Source organism: Zonotrichia leucophrys, chromosome 1 (assembly GCF_028769735.1).
Source record: "Zonotrichia leucophrys gambelii isolate GWCS_2022_RI chromosome 1, RI_Zleu_2.0, whole genome shotgun sequence".
Taxonomy (NCBI): domain Eukaryota; kingdom Metazoa; phylum Chordata; class Aves; order Passeriformes; family Passerellidae; genus Zonotrichia; species Zonotrichia leucophrys.
Window position 1 is genome coordinate 88,768,919 of NC_088169.1, and position 24,337 is coordinate 88,793,255.

Below are 24,337 nucleotides of genomic sequence, written 5' to 3' on the forward strand. Positions count from 1 at the left end.
TATTCCATGCCATTTATTTCTCAGACGCTGCCTCATCCCAACTCCTTTATCTGCTCTACATAATGGAACCCAGCCCACTAGAAGTACAAGCTGTGGCAAGCAGTAGAGACCATGAAACCTGATGAAAAGCTCACTGTTGTTTGTGCTGTCCATTGCAGCACCAGCTCAGCCCACAGAGCTTGGCCAGGTATTTTAGCAATGCTGCGAAAACCACAGCTCTCCCAGCTTTGTAGACAGATACACAAACCACTGTCGCTCTTTGGGTGTGAATGATTGCTGACAGCACTGAACTGTGAGGTGCAGAAGGCAGTTTCTGATTATGGAGGTCACAGTCAAGTCCTCTAAGAAAAAATTCCAGTGACTTCAGCTCCCACACAAAGCAAACATACTGACTAATAACACTTGGTCTCCCTTCTCCATCAGATATGACACTTAAGCTCTGTCAGCCACCTAAGAGTTGCTAAAATAAATATGCAGTGCTACTAGCGGGTACTGTTTCCACTTGTTTCTCCCTCCCCGCCCCAATTCATTTTATCAAGACAGTTTCTCCAAAACAAAAAGAAACTCTAGGTTTTTTGACAAGGAAGGAAGACCTCAATTTTGTATCTGCTTTTTTAAATTTACCAAAGTATTTGCATTTACATTATGTAGTAATATTTGTCCAGTGAGTCTGACACGTGATGTTCAGACTCCCTCTTTGTGTTGTCCCTCTGACATGAACACTGCACTCAAATCAGAGAGACATATTTTATCAGATACACTGCTTTCTTTTCTTTAAGGGTATTTCGAGATGCAAATTCTCTATAAACTTACAGAAATATAAATACATGCAGACCTGAACTCCAAGCCTGTTCTCACACAACTAAGTTGTCTTTCTTTCCTTTTTTTCTTTTTTAAACTATTTTGGTTTTATCCTATATTTCATCCAGGTTTCACAATTGTTGTACTTTGGAGATATGTTTCTTAAAGCAGGTTCCCACTTCCATGGCAAGGTCTACTGAACATTTCAAATTAAGGATTACTGTTAAGCTACATGTAAATTTTTATGTGATAGTTCACTTTTGTTTAATTGGTTTAGTAGGGAAATTCAGATTATGCTTTTCTTATGAATATCTAACAGAAAGATTCCAGTGTAGAAACAGCTAAAGCAGAAATGAAGATACATTAATATTTTTTAATTTATTTCTGCAGTTAATTCCTTAGCTGATTCATCTGATTTCTGACTGATTTCACAGGTCACTGGACTTGCCAACACATTTTTGCTCTGAGTCACTTCTTTGCCAAACCAAAGAGAAAGGAAACAAACAAACTTGTCTTTCTTCCTCCACTGCTAAATACAAGACAAGGCAGGAAATAATTATGGAGACAACAAAAGGAGTGCAAGTACTTTTACTTTCTGTGCATAAGCACACATGTACTCTTCCATGAAAGAAATAATTTAATGCATAAAATTTTAGCAAATATTTCAAAGCCAACAATACTTGACTGTTTAGTTCTGAATCAGTTCTTCTTTATAGTACTTTAAATGTATACCTCTGAAACTAAAGAGCTTTATATTCCAAGCTAGATCCTCCATCAGATGCCAGTGCAATTCACAAACGTATCAATGTGACAATCCACCCTTCAAAGTGAAGAAAATTCTGCATTTAAACCAGAACACCCTGTTACTAGATACTCAGGTAGTTTCCTATTATAAATGTAGCCGAAGCGTCACACTACAACAAGTGCTTCCTGACAAAAGGCAGAAGTGCTCTTCATAATGTGATAGGGACAGATTATACAACAGCTTTCACATCTTTTGTTGGGACACCGTTCACCATATTCTATGAATACAAACCTTTAAAAACGTTAGCATTTATTTATTTCTACCCAGACTTCACTGTACTAAATGAAACAGACTGGTTTTTTGGCATCTGTAAGACCTTAAATTTATTAAAGGATGAATCTATGGTAAGTTCAAATGCTAACTCAATTAGGGTGTTTACACGGAGTCTTTGCACAAAGTTTATGACATGAAGTTTGAAATAAAATCCAGACATATTCTGTTTCTGTTTTGTACCACAAAGATTGCAGTGCAGCTAGGAAACATACTTCAGTGAGTCACATCTTGGAAAAGAAAAAGATAAATGACTAAAAAATGCAATAATAGTCAGATATCTGGAAATAAACACTAACTGAGCTATCAGATTTTTTTGTAGTCCAGCTCACAATCACTTCTAGTCCATGTTCAGGATGCTGCTTCTGTTACCCAACTTAAAAAAAAAGGGAGACGATCACTTCTCTTGATGACATTATATCTGTAAGAAAGGCAACAGGATTAATTGCTATTGCTGTCCTGTATTCAGCTGAGTAAGGCTGTAGAGTTGAGAGTCCAGTTGTTTACCATTTCAGCTTCTAGCTTATCAATAGCCCTTAACATATAATTTCATTTAAATAGAGGAACTTGGAGCACCGTGCAAACACAATGAGCCAGTGCTTTAGTCTTGCGAAGACACACAGCATTGTGCAGGTACCCCTGCCATGAAACAGGAATTAGCAGCAGAAATTGCATATGTACTTACAGCAGCAGAAATTGAGAGGCCAAACACCAATAATTCTCTTCATATCATATACCTATGGGGGTTTTATTGCACAGAGGCATTCATTACACATAAACATCAAAGGAAAAAGGAGTAAAGGTTGCAGTAAGTCATGAAAAACAATGTCAAAATTCAGGCACTTGATGCATTTGAAATCTTACCTTTGCAATTCTAACTTTTCACTTCATTCCTGCTTTTTGGCCAGGGTAAGAACTGTGTAGGAAGTTGCAGTCCAGTGCGTCTGTAAAGCAGAGTAGGGTATGTTCTACAAGTAACTTTCTGGCAGTGTTCGGCTCCAAATATCTCTTCCTCACCTAAATACATTGCCACAGTTGAAAGTTTGCCTACACCCCTTGTCACAAGAAACACTGCCTTACTCATGTCCTCTGCCTCAAAGCAGGGCTTTCTTACATTGCAGAGGTTTAACCAGAAACAGGACCAAAGTAATCTTTAACCTGAAGCAACCTTTTTCAAAAAGTGCATTACTGTAACAGCTGCTTGCTGCATGCATTGCATTTGCAAGCATATACTGTCACCTTTTCCAAGTGATTAGGAATTTATTTTGAAGCAGAACCAAAGGGAAAATATCCAATAAGTCATCTGATTTATTGCAGTAACCCTCATATACATGCAGTGTTAAAGTGATCATATGGTTGGCTGTAGAAATGCCATGTAATTCAGTTCGGTGAAAAGGTTTAAAGGATTAAGTGATACACATATGCTTTTGTAATTACATCAACATGTAATTACAGTTTTTAAGAAAAGTGCCAAATCATTGTATAGGATATGCAAGCTAAACCAAAAGCCTCCTTTGGAGAGAAAAGTGAAAATATTTATTTGCCAAGTTAGATAGCAAAAGTTTTGGCACCTCTGAAGATCTTGAATGTGTCTACACGTAGGTGTGATTCAAAACAGTATACACACATTTCCAACAGCAAGATCTGCAATTCCTCACCATCCTACCAAAAATCCTAAAGGATTCTTATAGGCCGTACTACCTTGGCTGAGCCTGCATGTTCACTGGTGCCAGATGCCATTCTGAGCAGTTTTAGACTCCAGCATGGACAGCAGGACTTCGTGTCCAAGAAGTCCTTAATGCTGTGTTATTTGTGAGAAGTAAAACATGAGGGCTTACCTTTCTTTCTATAGTTTTGTTTGTTTGAGCTTGGGGTTTTTTGGTTTTGTTTGTTTGTTCTTCTAAAAAGAAATGTTTATTTAGTATGTTTCCTGGTCTATCCATCTATTCCTCCCCTGAATAACTTTTGAGATTGCTGGGCAATTTGAAACTCATCCTGAAAGTCTAAAAGAAAGCCATATCTTTGCACAAGTTCCTGAAATCAGTGGGTGAGCAAGGGGTAGAGACACAACTTGGCATCTTCACAGACAGAAAGGCAGACAAGATTCATCTGTTAGTCATTCAGTTTGGCTTCAGAAAAGCAAAGAATGCAAATCCAGGAGAAATCAAAATTCATTGGTTTTGCTGCTAACATAGCAACTTGGAAAATCTTAATCTTGCTATCTTTATTTATCTTAAATAAACCCAATCCTGCTTCCTTACTGTTGATTGAGGTAGGAAGGGAACATCAGTAGAAATACAGTGAGATAATATAGTTTAGGAACTTACTCTTGTATTCCACTCCAACACCACATCTTCCAAACATCAGACTGTTTGGTTGGGTTCTTTTGTGCTTTGTTTGTTTGTTTTAAAGTGTCACAGGACAGTTATATGTTTCAGAATAATGATATTTTCTTCAGGGAATATTTGATGAGACTATTCCTCAAGGACCAAATTTAGACTAATGATACTAACTAAATAGCAATGATACACCCATAACTCACTTTTAGCCAGCATTCTGCTTCAGGGTGATCTGCATGGCAGAAAACCAGAATTCATTACATTTTTCACTGGCTTAACTTGTCATGTAAAATCAGGCTAGGACTCCCTTGTGGCTAACTCTGACTACAGCTCTTGCGGTGCTGTACCTGCCATCAAAAGGTAATTTCCATTAATAATGCAGATATTTTCATGGTTAGGCTGTAGAATGAGCAAGGGAGAGACAGGGATAGGTTGGTCTTAAAGGAAAAAATCTCTAGAATAATTCATTATGAAAAAAGCTGACAGGCATAGGAGTTTATATCCCATTTTGAAATGACCTTTTACTAACATTAGTGACTCACAAAAAATGGATTAAGATTTGAGCCACATGGATGTTACACTGGTTTTGAGCATGATGGAAGAATTCACCAACTTCAGTCTATTAGGTAACCTAGTTTTGACTTGGGTTCCATGTTTCCTTGAATAAAATTACAGTGATCTACCACAGCTTTTGTCCTATGGGGAAAGAACTGTTCAAAGTTGTTTAAGTGATCTGAATGTTTTTTTCTACAAAACTTCTTTTATAGCTTTATTAGGTTCTTGTAAACTCTCTGAAAAAACATGAACCCTGATCATAAAACATCCTAACTAGAAAAAGATGAAAGAGGGCTTTTTCACTTAATTTGTACTAAAGTGTTATCTTCTACTCTTAACAATGTGTTTGTAATCAGTTTCTAATCAGAATTTTATTTAAGTAGATTCAGACTTTAGTATCTGATATTTGATCAAAATATCAGATGTCCTCATGGACATACATAAGGACATATATTTCAAAGATTTTTGCCTTGACTCAGTAAGGGAATGCTCAGCTTTGCATTTTAAGGGCCAGAAGTTGCCCTTACAGGTTTAAAAGCCTGTTTGCAGATGGATTCAGCTGCAACTAGCTGCTACAAAGAACGTGCCCAACAAAACATTTTGCATTTTGAACTTGAGCAAAGAAGCCTAAAGACAGTCAAAAAATTCTGGATTTTGAAATCTTCTGGATGAAGATTTCTGGATTTTGTTTTCTACTACTAGTATTTGCTCAGAGAAACACACTTACCAGAGAAGCTGAGTGAAAAAGTAGGTTGCCATGTTAAGAACACCACTGAATATGGCAGAGCCAACATGCACACCAGACTGTTGGTATTATGCTGAAATAGCCACATTTCTGTCTAGCTTGCCTTCCCATGCACTGTCTGCATCCAGCATCCTGCCTCAGTGGCATATGTGTCCCATTGAATTGATTAGGAGGAATGGTAATTATTCAGATCATCTTAATCATTTATTCTTCTGCAGTGCACATACTTGTGCCAGGTCCTTCCACTGCTCACTCACCGTCAGCAACAAAATTCAGCTAGGTTTCCATGTGCAAATTCTTTTGAATATTATCCGCATCCTAACCAAATGTGCAAATCTTGGGTGGATGTGCAAATCAAGGGCACATTACCTGGGTGCAAGACCAGTGTTAACATAAACACAGAATTTGTGGAAGGAGAACAGCCTGATGATCTATCTTTTTGAAAAAGAATGAGCCCTTTCCACTCCTTGTTTGTTTTTCCTCATGCAAAACCTTCCATTTAGCAACACATTTTAATCTGGAGGACAAGTTAAAGCACTTCAGATTTGTAATGAAGCAGATGACAGAAAAACAGAGCAACCATCATTCCGTCATTCCGATCTACATGTCCCACAGGATGGAAAACAGATGCCAGTGTCCAGCGAGGGGACTGGGTACTGAATTTGAAAGAAAAGGCAAAAGAATTATTGCACTGTTGGGGGGGGGGGGGGGGGGAGCCTTGCCTGAAAATGCTGTACACAGAGTAGAAACCTGAAAGCTTATCACATATTCTACTATATTTACTGCTATTGAAATACCAGATTCTATGTTTTGGCTTTTTTATCTAGTCCTTCTCAATCTTAGGGATTAAGCAAAATGAGTTAGTAACAGAACACCTTAAAAAATAGTAAAGTATCCTTTAAAATGTTGAAGTCTGCATATTTAGAAATAAACAGTTAATCACCAGAGAATGTAGTCAGACTGCAGAAAAGTAATAAAGTGGTCATTGGTCTATCATAAGCAGTATTGCCTCTTACAGGAATACATACCTTTCCTTTTAACACTGTCAGAGGCCCTTCTCTCTTACCTTTGTAGCTTAGAATCTTATCTGCATCCACTGCAGGCATATTTCAAGCTTCAACACTTTCAAATATTTGCACTAAGTTCTTCAGCTTTTACTAAAATTTGGAAACCATCCACATAAGGGGCCTGTTCAACACTTTGCCTTCAGGTAATGCTCCTACTTTCTTGAAAACAGAACTTTACTTAAGATGAGTCAGGTATAGACACAGTTCACAATATCCACAATATCTGGTGTCTTCCTGCCAGAGGTTATTTAGAATGAAAAATAGAAACAGGAACTATGCTCTCTAAACTAAGTCTTTAAAAACAGAGACTTCGTAATTATGAATGCCTTATTCCTCATTACACTATTTTTTGCTATCAAACTCAGAATGGTAAAATGAAGGAGTTGGGTGGCATCAAATCAAGGCACTTCAAGAGCCTTTGGTGCAACATGGCTTTTCATGTTATGTAAATCCACCTCTATAGTCCAGAAGAACATGGGAAACACCAGACAGATTACTCTGCCTATAGGCTGGTAGGAGAGATCCCTACAGAGCAGAAACACAAGATACTTTCCCTGCCAGGCTTGGGAAGAGACACACAACCACAAGTAGGTTTAGCTCCCTGTGCTCCATCTTCTACAGTCACCTACTGAGGTAGACCTGGTAGTGTTTGTGAGGTTAATGTGCCATTAAAAGTTATAAAGCTGTTGATAATTTTCAAAAGTATTTTTGTTCAAAACTTACTACATTTGAGTTACATTTAATTCATATTTTTCAAGCCTTCATGAAGTATAAGGTTCACAAGCAGATTTACCAAATAAGATGTAAAATTCTAATATAATCCCTCCCATTTCAGGAGAACTAACCTTTATAACATCTCTGCCTTTATTTTATTAACAGATACAGGATGGAGAAAGTGTATGCATGTATGGTATAGAGAAGAGGGAAGTTGGCAAATTAATTCAGAAGTGGTTAAATACTTATCCTACCTTCCCTCCTTCCTCCCCTCCCCCAAAAGTACAAAACCAAATCACAGCACTTTTTAGAGGCCTAAAGATTGACAATCATTCCTCAGTGGTATTTTTTCAAAGTATGGTACGCAGATATGCTATCAGCTCAAAGTTTAAAATATATATATATATAAATACACACACTCGTTATTACTTTTTCCCCAGAAGAATGACATTTAACAAACATAAACTCACTTCAAAAGACTTAGTGTTTCATTCTGGTTCTGAAATTCATATTTCCATTTTCACTGTCTCCTTAAGTGTAACAGAGAAAAAAAAAAAAGAGTATTAAAAATATAACAAGAGTCAAGAGCACTTACCACTTGGAAGAAGGAGGTGTAGGAAGCTTCAACCAGCTCCAAAATGGCCCCACTAGGGCTGTAACTTCTTGGCTCTACCAATAACGAGGACAACGCCACAAAAAGAAGCACAGTGGGGAGAAAAATTCTTGTTGCTGTTTTGCCAGCTTTCAGATATGGTATTTTTCATTAAGAACTAGATGTCCTCAAGAGACTACATGATTTTTGCATTTAAAAACAAAAACAATGACCCCAGATCTTTTTTTATTAAAACATATTTAAATAGAAATGCAAGCACAAAATATGAAAACAGTCCTCCTGCATCCAGCTCCTGAACCAGTGTAAGGACAGGGAGATGGAAATAATACACCATACTTAACAGGCTGTGGGAAGGGCCAAGTGAGACAACAGGTGTACCTCAGTACTAAGGAGGAGTTAGCAAGTGTTTTCCATCATCACAATTCTTCTAGTTTCTTCCTGTATCTTTGTTTTTCATGGTCTGTTAATGTTATTTATTCAGTATCAAGAACATTTTTTAGTGTTTTTCAAGTGCTGTGCAAGTTCCAAGTTACTAAAATCATTTAAAGCTAGTTAATATCTGTACAAGCTTCTATAAGCTCCCCGAAAGTAGCTGAAAATTATCTCTTAAGACAAAACTGAGTAAAGTTAGGCCTAATTTCACACAGGAGTCAGGACACTTGCACATTGAGAAGTAGCCGGTAGCCAGCTAGGAAATGAACTTCCAGTGCTTTGGCTAGTTTGTGTCATCTGCCCATACATAAGCACTGTAATAAATAAACATGAGATGATTTCTCTCTCAGCCAAAATAAGGAATAATTACCTCTGACTTTATTTTTGGAAGGCAGGAGTAGATAAATCTATTAGCATGGACAATGTAAAAAAAAAAAAAAAATCTCAGGTTATCTTACAAAAAGTTGTTAAATTGCATGTTAGAGAATATAACGGTGCTTAACTGCAACACACATACTTTGGACTGAAACTGTAACCCTAAAACCACCCCAGAGCTGCCACCTAAGCATGAGGGGACCTAAACTTCAAAGGTGCCTTACTTGTAGAACTTCCTTCTGTGATGAAGCCACTTGCCTAGAAGAACATGAAAGACAAACAAATTTATTAGGAGAATAGTGATGCTTGAAGTTTGAAGTTAAATGAAAGTAAGAACATATGAAGAATAAGAATCTGTGTCTTCAGAAAGGCTTATTCCTACCATGTGACTTTGAGAGGGTGTTCCTTTAACACAAATAAGAAAATTTTGCAGGAAAATATAATAAAAGGAGATCAAAACTCGTCACAGAAGTGAAGCAAACTTTGAAATCTGAAATAACATTTTACCATGAACATTTCCCTATCCTTACAATGCTATGCTAAGAACATGCTTGAATCGTGGAAGTTAGTCACATTTATATGAATTCTACTTTACATTTCTTGCATTGAACCTGACCTCTGATGGCTTCAGACATGAAATCTGAAGTCAGTCTTCCCTTTCACTTAGCCTCACTTCTTTCAGAATGACTCAACAGAAAAGTTTGTTGCTTAATGCTGTTCCATAAAACAGTTAATCTAGACTTGACCTTATAAAGCCTGACCCCTGTACATCATACTTCTGGCACAGATCTGATCCCATGCACATAGGGCTGGCTATTAGTGATTTGCTTTAGATTTCCAGGGACTCAGTGCAGACTGGAGTGAATTTTTTTTTTCTTCTAATTATCCAGTCCAGAAAGAGTAAGGTGAAAAAATCAAATAACTCTCATGCTGATCTCTGTACTAACCTCGTTTACACAATATTTATGGTCCTAAAACAATAACTTTTTCAGGTCAGCAGGCATAAGGCAAGGGTACTTCCAGTCACTCCTTCTGCTAGTCATGCAGAGAGGACTCATGTCAACATGCAGGAACTCAGTCTGATAGATATTCAGTACGTACAACTTCCTCTGAAGAAAGGCAGAATGAAAAATACCTGCAAGATGATTGTAACAGATAATTAGTGTACCCTAAATATTCACCTTGTATGCATATGGTAGAAGGTCTGTAGCTCAGCCTTGTTACATCTAGTCCATAACCCTAAACAAAAATACTGAATGCCTGGACCAAGGTGCTTATATCTGTGCTTAGCCACAGCTGAGCACAAAAATTCATTCTCCCAGTCTCTAGAAAATTTTGATGCTCAGCATCTCTGAAAAGAAGCCAGGCTTTAGGCAGTGACATTTGGAAAATGTTGGCCAAAGCTCTGTGGTTAAGCTGTACGTACCTTGATAAAGAATTTTGTAAACATGGAGCAAACAAGCAATCATTGTTTGGGCTGTAGGCAGCAGTGCTTGAGATATGCACAAAGGAACATTTTGATTGGAAGGACATAATACCAATGCAACATTAGCTTGAGGTGGCTGAGGGGGGTCCACCTGATGGCTGATAAATGCAAAGGCTCATAAACCTGAGGCTACTTGTTCCTGGTTACTATATTTTTAAGAATTACAAGTTTTGTTTTCCCCATTCCATGGATTAAACATGCAAAATCCTTTATACCATATCTCAGGGCTTAAATAGCGCTTTTCCTGACATTATAGGCAGCACTATGAATTGTGAAGAATTTTTGGAAAATTTAATAGAAAAGCAAAAAGCCCAGACACACTAAGTGTACCCTGCTTACTGGATAATTGACCCTTTTCTTTCTCTTTTGCAGCACATGCTTTTTTCCTTCTAAAGTTCTTTAGGGATTGTTCTGGCAAAAGCAGATGTTACTTTACAAAACACAGCATTTACTAGTTTTTTAACTCAAGACAGTAGTTTTCTGTTGGCTAATTGCCCTAATTCATGACCACTTGCCACAATCTTGGTAACAGCGATAGTAAAACTGATAACATTTGTTAAAGACAAGCTTGCGTTCACAGAGTTTCTTAGCAATCTTTTATTTAGGTTGGTTTCAGTTCTCAAATTGTAACTTACTTTTCATTTGAACAATCACTGATAATTATAAAAATGATTTCAATTTTTCTTCTTGCAATCAGTCATTCAGTCTATGGGCACATATTTAGCTACTTCAAATTCCACACACATCAAATGACTGGAATACACATTCAGAGGAAAGAGGTATTTTGGATATTTGGCTTTCCAAATGCCCAGCTGGAGACAGCGCAAGGCTGTCATAGGCTTCATCAAGTACGGACCAACCATTTCTGAGAATAAAATGGCCTCAAAGTGTTTCAAACTGAGGATCAGACACCTTTTAAACTTGGGCATACTGTCATCATTTGTATCATGCCCAATACTAGAGTTACTTTTTTAAAAAAAGTAAGGAAGGTGAGACATAAATGTTCATTACTTCTAAAAAACAGGTGTGATTTTCTTTTTGTGATAGTGTCATGGATTGCTCTGCAAATTCCAGCACCTTGGTGTCATAAATAAAGCAAGACTGAAATCTTAATCAGACAAAAGCCTTTTTTTTTCCCCTGCTAGTTTAAGCTAGAAAAAGAGGAATAGAAGGGATCCATAATATATGAGCAAAATTATCTCTAAATTGAGTGTTTAAAAATGTTTCCATCAGGCATCAGTAGATGGGTCTTTAAATGAAAGCCAAGTATTATTTAGGTCTTGCATTCCAAGAGAAAAAATATGAGCCACATATGTTAGTCTGTGTTGACATGTAAAGTACATCACTCCCATTAGAAGGGCTGTTATGGATCTGAATGACCCAAAAGATGCTCTGTGGCTCAACTGAATACCAGAGAACAGAAGCGTAAATTAATTTGGACACGGATAATTCAATTGTAGTTATTGCACTTCTGTATCAGCCTGTATGTAAACTTCCACCAAACAGAAAACACATGGAAAAGCTCTGCTAAGAGGGCTTGATTCTATGACAGCCTACTTAAATAGACAGCCAAGAAAGAGAGACATTGTCTTGTTTTTTCACTATAGCATTGTTTTTAAGATTGCCTCCAAATGCCCAAATTTACAATTAGAAAGCATTCTCTACAAAGACAGCATATAATTACGTGCTTGAGGTTTTCAATATATGCTTGATGTTTTCAACATTTTTCACTCCAATTTATGCTGGTTTTCTTTCAGTGCTTATACCTCATTCTCCCCTGAAAGCTCTAAAACTGAAATTTTTGCACACACAAAAGCTTCACTTAGTTATTAACTTAATGTATGACATCACTTCCTTTTGTTGTTTATAAGCAAGAAGATTGTTCAGAAATATCCTGGATTTGTGTAATCTAAATTATTTGAAAAAATAATCTTCATTTAGACAAAATAATGCAAAAATCAACATGATGTCAAACTGATACTGATTTCAGTAGTAATGACAGTAATTGATTGCCTTCATTCTGCTGAACAACACTGCTTACATTCTCCCTGCCTCTCCTTAAAGTCAATTATTTCAAGACTCAAGGGGTTTCTCTTATGCACATCTGCAAATTCAATGTCAGATCCAGATTCGCATTTTGGTGGTGAATCAAGCTGGCCTCAGTTCACCTAATGAGAGCCCAGTTCTTACCAGACAAACAAACTGAGGTGATTTAATTCTAGTGGGGTTTAACTGACATATTTACTTGCTTTTGCCATCCTTTTTTCTCTTCTAATGAATCAAACATATTACTACACACTGTTGATAAATTGAAAATTATAGGATAGAACAGATAAGATAGACATTAACAACTTTAAACAAAAGACGCCCAGTTTATCTCACTAATATCTGATACCACCAGTCCTTCAAAGGGAAGGTTACATTTTTTTAAAGGATTGGGAAAGAGAACTAAGATTTAAGGATTTTTTCTTTTTATTTAAGCTAGGCATGCTAGAAATACTCGAAATTACTGCACCTTCAAAATTTTATGTCTCAGTAGCATACGCATACTGCTTAACCACACAGGTCACCTATTTGTATTCTCTTTTTATAAATGATCAGCACATCAATAGATAAGGAATTTACTTAAATCCCTGGAAAATGAAAAAGCTGAGACCTGTACACTAATGTATACTAATTTGATATGTATATGCCAGTTGTTTAACCACACTACAAAGATGAAGTCTGAGTCCGCTTTTTAGTACAGAATTGAATGATGCAAAAGAAAAAAAAAAAGACAATTTATTACTTAGTATCTAGTCATGACCTAAGCCAAGTTATGAATTGATATGAATTGGACTTTTTCCACCAATGGGAATGAAACTTGGCTGCTAACATTTCTATTCAAAGAGATACTTGACTCTACACAGAGCTCAGCAACAAGACCTAAGCTTGGCACTGCCAGTGACTTGCTGGGAACCTTCAGGCAAACAATTCTTTCAATTTTCCTTTGTTTTCCTAACTGAGGAAAGTTAGGTAGTAACAAAGTTGGTAGTAATGAAAGTTGGTAGTAACGAAACCTGAACACTTACCCTAGAAAGTCTTGTGGCTGAAAGTTGTCTTCAGCTCTAACCAGCATTACTACACAGCTGACAGTGTTGGGCATTTCATTTTGTTGAGAGCAGAGGCATCATTTCATTTCTCTGGTTGTGGTATGTCAGCATGGTCCCAAAGGAAGCAATACCCTTTCCCTGTTTTTAAATCCTGACTGAAAACCAGCAGCCTACCTGTTAATGCTGTTTCCAGTGGGCTTTTTACACCTTCACATACATTTGTTGTTATACTATTGATTTACAGGCTTTTCCATCAAGTGGAAATGAGATTGGGCTGCTCATATCAGCAGTGTTGGTTTGCTGCTGAGCAATAGCAATTCATGAGACCTGAAGAGTGACCGTAAGCATATTGCTGATGTTGACTTGTACTGATCACTCCCTGAATTCTTTCATGAGAGGCGCTGAAATCAAACACTTGATGAGGCTGAGAGAAGCAACAGCATCCATGTGTAAGCCAAATCAGGATAACCTCAAGTCACTCTCAGTTTTCTGCTGTAAAGAAAGACTTAATTAAAATATCGTAGAATTCTTTCTTGGTCATGTAGAGCGCAGAGTTTTCTGCTGATACCATTTGATGCAGTGAAAAAAGTCAGAGGACCAGTTTAAACTGAATGACAGGCATTTCTGCTGAGAAAGCAACAGCTGCCTCACAGACATTGAACAATGAGGTCTGCTTTGAAGAGCTAATGGAAGTTTATTTGCTCTGCAACAGAGAAAACCTTCAGTTCTGATTTTTTTGAAACATTCTTTCAATAGTTTAGCTTGGGTTTTGCACAACCTTTACAGAATTAAGCACTCTAGCAGACTTCTGCCAACAAAGGTTACTTAATTCCTCAGTAAAGGGGGAGTCTTGTTATTTAGATAAAGTAGCTACTGTAGTAGATTTGCAGATATGTTAAGAGTATTACAGGATCTAGAGGTAGATTTAGGAATAAAATACTATAAAGCAGAAAAAAATAAACAGAGTACTTATTGAAGCTTGAAAGACTTTATGACATGTGATGTGATTGCATCAGATACAAGCAGGTGGAATTGTGTTACCTGCAGTGTATTGCATGTTGCAGAGTGACACTTGATCATAGTTACACTTCCCTTTAAAACAGTCACCTTTTGAATCTCCCACTCCTAATTACATTGGAGGAAGAAAACAGAAGCCACAGGGTTCTTCTGTCTGCAAGCCGTCATATTATGTTTTCCTAAGTACCAGTATGTTACCCACAAATTTTTGTCTGAAATTGGACTGGTGAATTCACCTACCCTAGGTTCACTGTGACAGGACAGCAGCTGCTGTTACCAGAGGAACCACAGCAACACAGACTATTTAGTCTAATGCCTTTGCTGTGGTCATAGGGTCACTTTGCAATAGCCATTCTGGAAAAAAATTTCCAGAGTCAACTCAGTTTCCATTCCTTATGTGAACACAATCTTTCATTCTGCTTTACTCACCAAAATGGAAGTATTAAGTACTTCACCATGGTGCATTACAGCAGATGGGCTGCCTGTTGCTGGTTGATGGCTGACTGTGCATGCTTTGAAACAAGGTGTCAGGCTCTTGTCCAGGCTTTACATAGAAACCTCACCTAAATCACACATCTGTGTGTTTAACTAGTTATATAGACACTGGAAAGACACAACCAGTCTAGATTTTTTCAGTTTGTGAAAGTTCATCTGTCAAACCAACCTCTTGAACAAACATTCTGAGATTTTGTTGGAAAAAATTACTTGAAGAGAAATGTTGCCCCAGCACTCTCAAAACCCTGTATGCAAATTTGGTTACTTTAGAGACTAAACAAGTGTTTTAGCAGACTCAGCTGCAGAGGTTTTATTGGCAGGTTATTAGAAGCTGCAAATTTTTTTTAATATATCTTCAAGAAAAAAAATTAGACACTTATGGGAGACTGACAATACTAAAATACAGAGGAAGAAAGAGACACTTGGCAAAATACATGGAGCAAAACACAGAGTTGGTTCTCCTCAGAGCTTGCTTTGCATAAAATATTTATGATCTCCATCGAAGCCCATGGATTTGCAAAAATTTAAAGAGGAGTCAGTCGATGTGTTTGCTGCACAAAGTAAATGCACAGGAATTCTTTCCCCATATTCTTGGATGATGTTTTGCTACTAGAAATTACAAACTAACTAAGCATTGAAAAGTGCTTTTCCCTAACACCACTGAATGGCCCGGTTTATGACTTTTGTTTTGGGATGATAGCAAACTCTGGAATCAATCTGTTTTTAATGTAAGGTGTGATCTATCTTTTTTCTCTACTAGACATTTATTATGCTAATAATATTCCTTTGGTATCTCAACATCCCCATTATTTGACACTGTGGATATCTGTCAGTGTATAAATATTTCATGAACTACCCATAACCTTGTAGATACACATATAAATCAATAACAATTGTAAGAGAAATTCTGGCATATTTCAAGTCAATGGCAAAACTTTCCTTGACTTCAGCAAGGATCAGATTTTGCTTCTGCCCTGTTTACAATGTATCTAGCAGTGTCACTACCCTTTTAATGCCACCTGTCAGCAGGTGCCTGTGCTAGAAATTCCAAATAACAACATTTGCCTTATTATCCAGCAAATTAAAACTGTATTTTCTGCTGGCTCACACTGAGCTTTCAGTCCAAGGTGGAGGTGGAGATTGCATACTGCTGGAGTGAATTCCCAGATCATTCCTTGGTGTGTTTGGAGCTAATAGAATCATAAACCGAAGCTGATTTGTGTTCTATATGGCCAGAGAGTTGTAATAAAGTCTTAGGATGGTTGGATCTTCCAAAGCCCCCTGCCAGTTATAACTGTTATTTATACCATTGACCTCATCTGAGCAACTGTCCAACACTGCATTGCATCCAGTAGGTTTCTGTGCTGGCATGTGGCAAACGCGTGAACAAATCATCTGGGTATAGAAATAATAATATTACTGAATATCTTGGATCTCTGGCACACCTTTCAGTCCAAGAGCTTTAAATAACTACACATGTTCATTAATATCTTCCAGCTTCCACTATGAGGTGTGTAAATATTAATATAATCATTCTGTAGATGGGAAGACACTAGCACAGAGCTGTTAAATGCCCTGCCTGCTGTCTGGTACAACTTCTGTGGAAGGTGGACCCTGCATCTAACCTAACAAGGTTGTTTGTTGTGTGCTCTCATGCAAACCAAGGCAGCTGAAGATAAGTTGACAGCATATCTCTACATGTTCTGCCTAACGTATCCATCTTTTTTCAGTCTAAGAATTGGATCTACCATGTAGGTGATAAATGTCTTCTTGAAAACCACATTTCATTTCCTACGCTGAAGATACTCATGTTAAATGAAATGGTGACCTCTGCAAGAATTCATACCTCTAAGTAATGGAGAGTTCATCTCTGGGGGGAAATTAACCCACAGGGTTCTCTTTCTCTGAAGAAGAGCTCATTTTAGGAGAATGAAATACTCATTTTCTCTTGTGATTTTTGGGAGTCAGAGCATATCTTATTTTCCCCATCTTTGGTCATTGTCATCCCATATCTGTCCTCAGATATTTTTTCACTTCTTTCCCCAATAAAAATGCACCTGAAAATAGTGATATAAAAAGAGAATGTTAATAGCTGTGCAATTCTGTTGCTAGTTTTGATCTCTAACACAGCTATATTGATCAGTCACATACAAATCTGACCCATCTTCCTTCATCAGACCTCATCCCTGTCAAGTCCAGTATTAAATTAAAATAACATATCCTTTGTTTTACTGTTTTCGTAAGCAAATATGTTATCTACTAAAACTGCCAACTATCCTGCTAAGATCTGAAATATCTTTTTAATGTCTGCCAGATGTAAAACTTATCCCAGTCAATCTTGTACTATTACTGCCTAAGAAATTAAAGGCATTAATCAGCTGCTGAGGATGGTAAGTAATTTCATGCTTTTGTTTGCATTTGTCAGTTTTTGAGGGAAGAAATGGCTTGTATTTTTCCAGTTTCCAAAAGCTAAATGTTCCATTTAACTCTGTGCTTGCATAGCTTTAGATTATAATTCTGAGGTCCCACATGAAATCAATAATAAAATATAAGTTCCTAGGAAATATTTAAGTCCCAAGGAAATTCAAGGCCAGGTTGGATGGGGCTCCGAGCAACCTGCTTTAGTTGAAGATGTCCTTGCCCACAGCAGGGGCATTGGAACGAGATGATCTTCAGGATCCTCTAACAACCCAAACCATTCTAAGATTCTATGATCCCCCCATCTCCCTATGACTTGGACACCAGTGAAGGTGTTTAAGTCTGTTAAATTCTCCACACTTTGAGTCATGGAAACAGAGGATGGATTTATTTTCTATCATATGCAACACAGAAATTTTCTATGGGTAAAGTTATATCCGTGTTGGAAGTTAAAAGTTTATAGATCACTTTGACTGACATATCACCAAGATGTTATCCAGAACAAGGGTGGAACTTACCTATAAAGTGATTTTACAACTATTGTAACATATTACTTCAGATTAATTCAGGTTAAAATACCAAGGATAAAAGTAAGTAGGCCTAACTCCTATGGAGTTCTCCCACATGCACGTAAGTTTGACTTTAATACTAATTGTAGTTTGAACTCTAGAACGGAGAAGTTATATTGCCATGTTCAGATGGCTACAATATGTAGAACAATTTAGATTTAGCCACTCCATCCCATTCTATCAAAATCCTTCTTGCTACCTCCTGAAAAGGCACACATCAGACTCAATTCTATGTTTATGGAAAAGTAAAATGAAATGAATGAACTAATATCATCCTGAATTTATCTTAATTAATCTAAAATGATACACATCTGATTTAGACTTAAAAAGACCATTTCCATTCTGCTGGCCAGCATCTTACAATCTATATTTATTCAATATCTGTGCTTTCTACACATCTTCATAAATTCAGATGTATTAGAACTGTGATTAAAAACATTCTATTACCAAAATCTTTCTGTTTTGGTCAGAGGAGGTATCTATTTTTAGAATTAGTAAATATTTTTATTCTCAGGGAATCATCAAAGCCTGGACCTTTTGTGGCTTTTTATAGCTGAAATATTTACAGAATCTCTGCTTAGTTATGTTTCCATTCAAATGGAAATGTAACTAAGCAGAGATTCCTGTTGCTGTCTCTAGGACTTCAGCTAATTGAAAGTACTTACTTTGTTTTGCAGTGCTTGTGCTATCTCTTACTATATACATTTGAGGAATTTTTCAATGCTTTGTAGCAGGGGGTCTGGAGCTAGGGGTTCTTTAGGGTCTTTTCCAGCCCATATCATTCTGTATTTATTCAATGTCATCATTCTTATCAGCCCATGTTATTAATTATAAATATTCAATGTACTTGCCATGTTTATTGTATGACTCATGCCTGACATCTGAGCATTGTTGCTGACTCGTCATACAACTCACCTTACAGCTGCTGTCTCTTTAAAGCTTTTAATCTTCACAGCTGTACAGCTGAGAGCCTAACGCAGTTACGTGTGTAAGTACCACCTACATAAACGGGATGTTTCAAGGGATGAAACTTCAGAGCAGAAATTCCAAGCATGATAGAAACACAGTATGTGCTGTAAGTTTTAAGCGGCAAAGTACACTCATAAGATAAAAATAATTCAGTGCTTGGAAAAGTGGAGGCATTGCTTTTTGGGGTTAGGGAGTCAAGGGGCAGGGGAACATGAGATCTGGCTGAGTTCACAAGGACATATCCCAAGTACAACACAGTTCAAGAGGTGGGATGTGTCATTATTCCTTCAAACACAAGCAGTGTTTGTGCTGCTACTCCTGGATAAGGCTCCATGTTCCTGTAGAAAGGAAGGCAGACCCACTAAGGCAGTACCCTGAGAGAGGAAATACCTCCTTCCTATGTCCCACATCTCTTACACATCTCCTGACCAGCCTTGGGGAGAGGACTTAGCCTCATTCCAGCCACAAAATGGGAATAGTACCTCTTCCCTATCTTACAAGGTACTGTGAAGACAAATATGTGAATATTTAGGTACTACTGTAAAGATGACCAAATAAGCCAATGGCATGAGCTTATTAGGTACTATATTAGCATGGAGAGGAATTCTCCTTCTTGCCTGTAATGGGAAACTCCTAGAATCTTGCCTTAAAAGGAACAAACAATAAACCGCATGAATCCCTAAGGGGAATGAAGAGGAGGTCATACTTTACAGTCCATGTAGGCATTTTACTTCCAAGGGGAGCATTTTGAACATTTCTCTACTTTTTCCTTGGTAAACCTGAAAGTATTTTCCTCTGTGATAAAATGCACAAATATAACATTTCTCCTTTTTGATAAATAGTATTACACCATGTTCCTTTTCATTTCCTACTCCCAACCTAAGTATAAAAATGTCATGGTTTGAGCCTGGCACAGAGCCAGTGCCCCCATGAAAACACCCTCTCCCTGGGGTCTGCTGTGAGATGTGACCAGGAATAAGGAAAACAGGCTCCAGCTTAAACATAAAGAACACTTTATTAATTAAAGTACAGGAAAATAGGAAAAAACTATAAGGAAAAGGAAAAAAAAATTGAAAACCTTACAAAAACCACTTTCCTCCTCCCCAACACCAGAATTTCCCAATCACATACATTCTCCCAAATCACCAACTGCCCAGCCTGGCACCACCCTTTAGTATACTCAAACTTCAGTTCATGAAGAGGAGAGGAGTCCTTCTTGTTCCATAGGCTTCCCCTGGAAACACGCTGAAACCTCGTGTGCTTCCAATGTCACTCGGCACCACCTGGAAAAGTCCTTTTGCCACTTGTGACATCTTCCTTCCATGCTCAGTGCTCTCACCACTGGGCATGGACCAGAGCTGCTTCTAGGGCTGTCTTTTAAGGATGCCTTGTCTCACTCCAAAAAGGCACAGTCTCTGCTTTGGGACATCCCCCCATATTTTTCCAACCCCCTGGGGCCGAGGGGTCCCCACGATGAACCCTCCTGGTTCTGAGGCACTGCCTCCCCCTAGTGCAGTCTCTGTGTCACAGGAACAAACTGAGTCCATGGCCACAAGAAAAAGTCCAGCCAAAAGGCCACTCCAATCATCTCTCACCACTCAGTCATCTCCACATTCTTCGGGCCAGGTCCTTGTCTCATCGCATCTCCTATTTCCCTTCTTATTCAGCTCCGAGGAGGATCAGCATTTTTGCAAGGCCTCAGTCATGAAAGAAAGGGGTTAAAACTTCAGTCTCTGTCTGTCCCGGAGCACTCCGGCACTCCCACACACGCTGCTGCTGCTCCGGCCCGCCGGGCTGCACCCTTCTCCCCCCTTTCTCCTCCTGGGCTGGCTGCTATCACATTCAGACGCCGACTCTCCCTCTCTCTCCCTCCTGGGGGGAGGCATGGCTGCCCGATGTCTCTTGGGGCTCCTCCACCCTTCCATCTTCGAGGGCCTTCTCACCCCCCATCTCTGTCCAGGCCCCGGGCCTACCACATGGCTGCCCCTCCCCCGCCCAGCAGCAGCGGCTGGACAGGGGAGGGAGATCCGACCTCTGTCCCTCGAAGTCCCAAGAGGCCTTTCAGGGCCGAAGCTCTGCTTTTTAACCCCTGTGTATTCTCGGAGGTGTGTCCAAACCGCACTGGTCACACCAGGTGCCAATATCAAACTCCGAGCATCCATTGGTTTGACCACAGAATTCCCACTTCTTCCTGGTCAAACCACCACAGTATGTTTTATTACTCTGATTTTATTTAGGAGGAAAAGTATGGTGAAAAAGAACACCAGCCATACTTTCCTGTCATTGGTATTTTGATCCTTGCTAAATAGTAAATTCTTTACTGAATATGGCTCATATTTAAGTGGGGGCATTTCCACCACTTTAATATGAGCCCATATTCAGTAAAGAATCTAATCACATACGCAGCTCAACATCTGACACTTACTGTCAAAAATAAATGAGATGCCTGCTTAATTACTTCATCAACTTAGTGCTCTGGAGACTTGAACAGAAAAGTTTTGCCTTTTCTTTATGATTTAAGATTCTGTAATGACAATGTAGTAACTGTTTGGCAATTTCATATCCTTTAGGCTTTTTCCATTTGCAAAAAGTTAAAGGTATAGAGTGTTCTATATTCAGTTATCTGGGTATCATCAGATACCCAGAAAGATAGAATTTACTTTTGTTTGCTTGCTTCTGCACATATATAGTGTGCAGATGACAGTCAAATTTGTTCTCTGCCCTGATATTTTTCATCTGGATTACATTTATGGAGTTCAGATCATTCTTTCAAATACACACTACAGAAGTTGGCATAGTCCTTATGGCTCTCCCTAACTTTTAGAGAGAAATTACATAAAAGGATGTGATGTGGGCCATGGAATTTAGCCAAACAAATTAACAAAGCAGCAAGAATTGCCTGGTGCCAGTCAGGGAAAGAACACTACCTATACCTGTGATAAACAGAGCACATGGGTCATTGCATGATATATTAGCAAATTATGGGTTCTAACTTTTTATTAGATTATATAAAAAATGTGCATTTAACTTCATTTTTCCTTATGAGACTAAGCTGATAAAAATTCCAGAATGGATAAAGAATTGGTTTGTTGAGATTGGCATCAGTAAGGAACTGGAAGGTTTACATTAATTTCTTTTTTTTTTCCTTCTTTTCTTTTTTTTTTCTTTAAGAGGCACACACAAATAACCTGACTAAATTACACCATGCCCTTTATACCTACTGTGTCCTTTTACAAGTACCTCTCCCAGAAACAGCTAGTCTTGGCTGCAAATCCTTCTATGTGTTAGTTAGAATCAGGAAAAATTTCAAGGCAAAAGTTCAGTAGTCCTAACAGAAGTTTAGATTTCATCATAAATTTGAATTTCTGTCCAAGTTCATGGTGTATAAACATACCACAGATAAACATGCAGAGATACAAAACTCTGTCCTGAAGGCCTGGCAAAATTTCTGTCTGGACCAATAATACCTCCTTATAATCTTCTTGGCCCTCAGAGGCCTGCTCCTTAATTGCAGTTCAGCGTGTGCCAACAAACCTTTTCTGGGGAGGTGGTTTTGGAGGAATTGCTTTCACTGAAACGCCTGAAAAGCTTATCAGTTACAAGCCACTATTAACAAGAAACACATCTTGTGATAGTTCCAGTAAGAAACTGAGTACCATTACCCCATGTGCTTGTGTTTACCTCCAGGCACAGATCTCACACATTGCCTGGCAAGCAAATACTAAATTATTAAATTTTCATGGACTAAACAAAATATAGCAACTATACCTATTTGCAAACAAGTTGCAATCACACCCCAGTAGCCTCTGATAGCCTAGTCATGAAGAATCAAGTTACTGATGTTTGATGGATTATAGAAATTGTGTTTTATACCTATAGAATAAGTCCAAAGTACTGCATAAACTAAGATAGAAAATTCCTTGGGTATGATGAGGCAAATTAAAAATTGAGAAAAAGGAGAACTTTCTTTTATTGGCTTAAGAGAGCACCTTTACAGCTAGATACTGAAAGCATTGTGCTGGTTCCTAATTATTCAGACACATATTTCTCTGAATAAGGTCCTCAGGAATTGTCTGGTCAAGAGCACCCATTTAGTTCTTAAATTTTCACCATTTGTCCATAAAGTGCCTGTTCACTTTTCATGTTTAGTGTCTCCTACACAGCATGAAAAAGTGGCATAAATGCAGCCCAGCCCAGCATAGTGTGCACTAAACAGCTACTTTTGTTATCATCTGAGGAAAAGACAGATTTTGGTAGGGAGTGGGTAGGAACAGGGCCCCTGCTCATAAACCAGAAGAACAAACAAGTGGTGTTGAGCAGTTTATCTACCTAATTCACACTCATGATGAGAAACATGGCTTCACTTCAGTCCTTAAGAGTAACTGGTGGACTTTACAGCACACATACAACTGCACTGAAGTTGTTCTAAATGGCAGAATACAGGTCTCCATGTGGATGCTTAGATCCTTCCCCACTGTTTGCTGGAGTGGGGCCTGGCAGGCTGAAGTGTCTGTCAGGTCCACATTGAAGCCCCCGTGGTGCAGACAGGGAAGCTGGAAACTCTGATAGTGCACAGACCTCCCTCAAGGACTCTGCTTGCCTCCATCAGGTACCACAAAAAGCCCATCATTTCCCACGAGGTGAGGCTGCTGACAAGCTCATGAAGGAGGTTTACTATTTTGCTGACTTGAGTGCTTTGTTGGGTACCAGATCAAGAAGAAGGAATAAAAGAGAATGCTCAGGGCCTAGAAAACAGAACACCTTGTTCACCCAAGAGTGAGTCAGATTATAGATGGTATTATCTGATCACATCAGATGGAGTGAGTAATGTTTCTTAAGTCCAATAGTGAGTGGTAACCTACTTGAGAGTGTACCCTGTGTGACTGATCCTAATTACTGTGCTCTGAACAAAAAGCAAGATTATGTTTCATACACAGACTGAGTTACCCACGTATACTGAAATAGTAAATTCCCTTTAAACGGCAGTCAGAATGATTCTTTTCAAGGACAGAAAACACGAGATTTTTTAAGCAGCACAGAAATCCCATAAAGCTAACAGGAGTACTATCTCAATGATTCTGTATTTACTACAATGGAAAAAAATAGGCAAGAAGATGCCATGACATCCCATCCTTCTGTTGTTACTCTCAGTCACTGGTAGAAATTTGGCACACCATTTCTGATGCAACTGCAACAAACTCAATTTTGCTTATTTTCTAATTTTTTTTGTGTGTCTGTGAAGGAGCATAAAAATGCTTTTACCTCAGTGTCCTGGTTTAGGACAAATTAGGGGGAAATCTCCAAAAGGGAGCCCCCCAAAACAAAACAAACCTCCAACCACCCCTCCCCCAACACCGGGTTCGGGAAGGAATTCCTCGGAGGAGCAAAGTGGAAAACAAAACCTATTTATTTACAAGTAACAAAAAGAACACTCCCCAACACAAGAAAAGAAAAGGGACCAGACTGTGTTGTGAGGGCGCCGAGCTTCTGTCGCAGGCTTCGGGTGTCCTGGAGCTCTCAGGCCAGGTCTGGAGCCGGTCCAGTATCTTCAGGGGAGGGTAAGAAAGAGAGAACA

General features: G+C 38.4%; 1 protein-coding gene and 1 long non-coding RNA gene across 4 annotated transcripts in view; one reads left to right on the plus strand and one right to left on the minus strand.

Moving 5' to 3' along the window:
• The window catches only part of COL8A1 (collagen type VIII alpha 1 chain), an 89,608-nt gene that overhangs the window by 27,603 nt on the left and 37,668 nt on the right, over positions 1 to 24,337 (plus strand). The window lies entirely within an intron of this gene.
• On the minus strand, positions 1,498 to 13,497 carry LOC135442547 (uncharacterized). 2 transcript variants are annotated; one of them, XR_010438680.1, is made up of 7 exons: positions 13,274 to 13,425; positions 9,664 to 9,851; positions 8,941 to 8,974; positions 7,892 to 7,965; positions 2,741 to 2,820; positions 2,562 to 2,613; positions 1,498 to 2,297 (listed from the first exon to the last, which is right to left on the minus strand). It is a non-coding gene; the product is annotated as an uncharacterized LOC135442547 (long non-coding RNA). The 2 variants fall into 2 exon arrangements; XR_010438679.1 differs by lacking the exon at positions 2,562 to 2,613 and having other exon boundaries at positions 13,274 to 13,497.